The 4,747-nt window shown below is 48.6% G+C and overlaps 1 long non-coding RNA gene across 1 annotated transcript; it reads left to right on the forward strand.

Moving 5' to 3' along the window:
- The first annotated feature begins 1,208 nt into the window (after positions 1–1,208).
- On the forward strand, positions 1,209–3,616 carry LOC110300790. Its single transcript, XR_002378627.1, has 3 exons — positions 1,209–1,443; positions 1,558–1,798; positions 2,755–3,616. It is a non-coding gene; the product is annotated as an uncharacterized LOC110300790 (long non-coding RNA).
- The last annotated feature ends 1,131 nt before the right edge of the window (positions 3,617–4,747 follow it).

Consider the following 4,747-nt stretch of genomic DNA (forward strand, 5'->3'; position numbering starts at 1 on the left):
CCAGGAGAGTTATAAGTCCTGGGTAAGGTGGCTGTCCAAGTATGAGAGGTGTCAGTCATACAGCTCCAGAAAAGGGACCTTGAGGTGGCCTAGATCTGTGTGGCCTATCACCTTGTCTTAAATCTCTCTGTGTTTTGTTTTGCTTTGCTTTGCTTTGTTTTGGAGACAGGGTTTCTCGGTGTAGCCAGCACCATGGCTTAAACCTCTTACTGAGCCAAAGTGTGTGTTCCTCCAAGTGGTACAGAGTCAATTGTTTCTTCTGCCTGATGTATTCTCAGGAAGGGGACTTGTGGGCTTCAATGAAACCCATCCAAGCAGGGTGCTGTGGACCACAGCAGGGGGTCAGACAGGCTAAGCTGCCTGTGCCCCCTCCCCCAAGAGGCTGTGGATTCCAAAGTCTGGGTTCCTGGGGGCGTGATGACAAAAGGCAGCTGTGATCCTTTGGGTTTCTGAAAGTGTTCCTTCCTGGTAGAGAAAAACAAGGACATATTGACAGACTAGTTCTTTTCATAGCCTGATAGCAGTCTGTGCTGTTCAGAAGCAAAAGAAACACAGGGTACCAGCTCACTGTGCTTCCCATTAGCGTTCCCAGGACTCCTGCTCCTCGGGGGGGGGGGGGGGGGGGGGGGGGGGGGGCGAGTGCTCAGATGGGCCAAGGTTGGGGGTGGGGGACCAAAGACACTGCTTCCCTTCATTTATTGTTTAACACTGTCTACCACCCATGTGTTTTGTTCGGTTTATTTTGATTTTCTCCTATTGTTGACCTGGACTTCCTTTCCCCATGATGTCTTTCATGTTCCCTCTCCCCACCGCCACGTGTGTGTCCTCCGTGCCCTCCCCCCCACCCCCCAGTGTGTAAGCTCCTAGGTTTGTAATCTTGGAAGCATCGTTTATTTTTCCGGACACTTTGGGAGGAGTAAGGCTAGGTGGGGTCAGGAGCTTGTTTACTGTATGCCCTCCCTCCCCTCCCCTCCCTTCCCCTCCCCTCGCTCGCCTGTCCTCCCTCAGCTCAACCCTGGCTGGTTTGTTTTCAGTGGGATTTTCACTCACTAGTTGCAAGGTCCGCGCAATGAATCTGGATTGCGCAATAGGTCCCCACAAACATGGAAAAAGCAACGGTCTGACATGTTTGTTTGTTTGGTCCGGGAGTCGTGATTATGTAACTGCCTCTGTTTTCTCTGTGCACTAGTGTCCCTATCCAAGTCTCCAGAAATAGGACAGCAGCCATTCCAGGTAGCAGGGGAATGGCCTTTCGTCACTTTCTGACGATTTTTTTTTTTTTTACGCTCTTCTGTCTTTGGGGAAAGGGGCAGGCTAAGGAAAACCAGGAAGCCACACAGACCTCTGCCTGTGACACAGCACGTGGGCCGACCTCTGGCAACTGACAGAATGAACATTGCTACTGATGCGAAGAAAAGTCATCAGAGATTCTAAAAAATAACGGTAAATATAGTGAGTTTTGTTTGGTTTTAATTATAGCTGATTGGTGGTCTGTTTCTAGAAAAAAAATCAGTCTGTTAGCTATTTATTACTAATTTTCCTTATTGACTCCCACAGACTATGGCGGATAAGCGAGGAGGGACAGGAGGTGACGAAGGCCACAGTGGGGAGAGAACTCGCAGAGAGAGTACCTACCTCAATCAGGCCACAGCCGGGATGGAGGTTCTGAGCCACATCTCCTGAGTTCATTTACTCAGTGGAAGTCAATCTTAATTGTCAATTTGATGGGATTTTAATCGCCATGGAAACAGACCTCTGAGCATGTCACTGAGACTGTTTCTATATCAGGTTAATCAAGGTGAGAAGATCCATGCTCAGTATGGGTATCAGACAAGAGAGAGAGAGAGAGAGAGAGAGAGAGAGAGAGAGAGAGAGAGAGAGAGAAAGAGAAAGAAAGAAAGAAAGAAAGAAAGAAAGAAAGAAAGAAAGAAAGAAAGAAAGAAAGAAAGAAAGAAAGAAAGAAAGAAAGAAAGAANAAGAAAGAAAGAAAGAAAGAAAGAAAGAAAGAAAGAAAGAAAGAAAGAAAGAAAGAAAGAAAGAAACTTCCCTGGTTTCTTACTGCACATGCAGCTTACAGCTGCCTCACCTCACCCGGCCCAGGAGCTATTCACCAGCGTGGACTGACCCTGAAACTGTCAACCACAGCAAATCTTTGCTTCCTAAAGTTGCTTCGCCAGGCAGTTTGTCCAAGTATCAAGACAAGAACCTTATAAACCCTACCAGAAAGGTTCTCCTGTGAGGTCTGGAAAGTACCATGGTCAGCTGGTGGAACTTCTCAAATAACGAGAAACCCAAGTCAAAGAAAACTTCCTTGAGACATGAAACTGAGAGAAACTAAGTCAAATGAACCATGTTCTGTGACAAAGGCTTAGGTGCAGGCAAATGTGCTTCCAAGTTCCTCGTGGGAAGTCAGAGCTTTGAGCAATCCGAAGACTGCCCACAAAACAGTCTCACTGCACTGGGTGTGAAGGGGGTGGGGCCACAGCTACTCTGGCAGAGATAGAGGAAGCTGCATCTCAAATTCTGGAGAGCTCAAGGCAGCTTGGGCCTGCCCCAAGGTAGGTCCCCTAAATTAAATGCCTACTTCCTATGAGGGGAACTGTGGGCTCATGTGATGCCCAATCACAGTTGAGACTATTGAGTGTCTGCCTCTGTGGTGAGAGAGAAAGAAAGATGGCCTCAGCCCGGTAAGCTGTCTGTGGTCTCCACTGTGTATCCAGCTTCACACTCATCCCCTGCCTCTATTCTCAACAGGTACATCTGAGGCGATCTGCAAAGTCTACCTCATAGTAGCCTCTGACAGTCCAAAGCACGAGCGGTCACTGCCAGGGCAGCTCCACTGTCTGCCAGAGCTCTCTCTGCTCTGCTTATAGCTGTCTCGTGCCAGCCGAGTCGCTTCAGCATGCAGGTGCCTGCCCCTGCTCACCCCCTGTCAGTTCCCAGGTATGGCGTGAGGCGTAATACCCTGGTGTCTCTAATGGGAGTCATCACCTACGTCACAGTTCTAGGAGCCCAGTGTCTGAGACTGAGGTGTAAGTGGGATCCTACACTTTCACGGCCCTAGGAGAGGATCCTTCATGCCTCTCCCAGCTACTGGTGAAGGTCACAGTTTGATCATCTGACTTGAGGACACAGTGCCCTGCCATCTACCCATTTCTTCACATGTAGGCAGCTGTGCCCAAACAGTCTCCTTATGTAAGTGCTACTCACTCCCCAACCTACATGCTGCCACCTGACCACTCTGGCAGAGTCGCTCTTCACAATGAGACCACATGCCATAAAGAGTCCCTTGAAGAGGCTACGCAAGCCCACACTGCCACCCAACCTCAGATCCCATGCTGACCCGTCACTCACATCCTTTCATTGGGCATGTGCGGTTCAACTGGCCAGCTGCAGCCTCAGGGTCCCAGGTCTTCATCCTTACCACATCCTATTCACCTTGGAAGTTCCTGTTGGCTCCCTCAAATGGTTATTAAACTCCTCTAATGTACATTATGTTGGTAAATAGTCGCGTACTGTTTGAGCCCACTGAGTATCTTGCTATGGAAGTGGGGTTTGCCCCCACATTTCAGACCAAAGTGTGTTTATGTCAAGTGTCTTCCAAGACCTTGTGCCCACAAATAAAACAAAACAAAGCCTATGCTAGCTTAGGCCGAGGGCCTCCTGCTCTGTAGCAAGCAGTTGGAGTCTCTGAGTATTAAAAACATTGTGTCTTTGGGAACAGCTAGAAGGAAGAGTGTTTCCAGCAGAGGTTGCTACAGTTTGGCACGTGATACAAAATGTTTGCGGTTGGAAAGAGAAGCTAGGAGCTCATTGTGGAGAGGGTGGAAAGGGCCCTCACAGTCAGGAGCTCCAGCCACCTGACTCCCTGGCCGGTTTGGGCTGGACATCCTGACCCCTCGATTTGATGATGCCACTTTTCTATTCTTTGTTCTTTTACTTGGAAACCGCACCAAGAGAATGCTCAGCCCTACTCTGGACTCTAAGCCAGGTGCCTCAGTGGGCCTCCTTGGTCACATATGCTCCGTGTTTAAAGCTCCCCTCTTCCCACCCCACTTAACAAGATCCCCCCCCCTCTCTCACTCTCTCAGTCCCTACAGATCAGAGACACCAGGATGCCCCCCAGTAAAAGATTTTCTTCTATAACTTGCCTTGGTCATTGTGTCTAAGTAGCTAAGACACCTTGCTCGGTTTTAAACTCACTCATTCAAAACCAAAACCATAGCTTTCATAAACCATTCTCTGGACTGTACAGAACAACTCCTTAAGGCAAACACATATCTGTGGATTCTATATATGGCCAAGCAGGTGAGTGTCTCCTTAGATGGCTGAGAAGTCAGGTAGTGATGATAGACATAAGGTACCAAACGTCTATGGTTCCAGGTTAACTCATTCAAGGCACAGGCATGTTTGTGCTGAGTCTGTTTTAATCAATGCAACATGCCTGGGTTTGGGGTTGCTATTTCTCTAGAAATCTCCAAAGATTTCTGCCCTAACTCATAGACTATATAGGTGTGGGCACATAGCAGTCACCTGAAGACCTGCAAACTATGACAGAGTGTAAGACCTTTGCCTCCTGATGTCATTATCCCTTTCCAAGGGGTGCTTGCTACTTGAGTAATGGCTCCCCTGTGCTGTGTTTATAGGAAGGGGCCTGGAGAGCAGTCCATCTCTCAGGGTTTGCTTTCCTTTCATTCACGTGAGCAGGACTTAGCAGACAATCCTCCTGGTGTGAGATCTGATGGGA

Source organism: Mus caroli, chromosome 8 (assembly GCF_900094665.2).
Source record: "Mus caroli chromosome 8, CAROLI_EIJ_v1.1, whole genome shotgun sequence".
Taxonomy (NCBI): domain Eukaryota; kingdom Metazoa; phylum Chordata; class Mammalia; order Rodentia; family Muridae; genus Mus; species Mus caroli.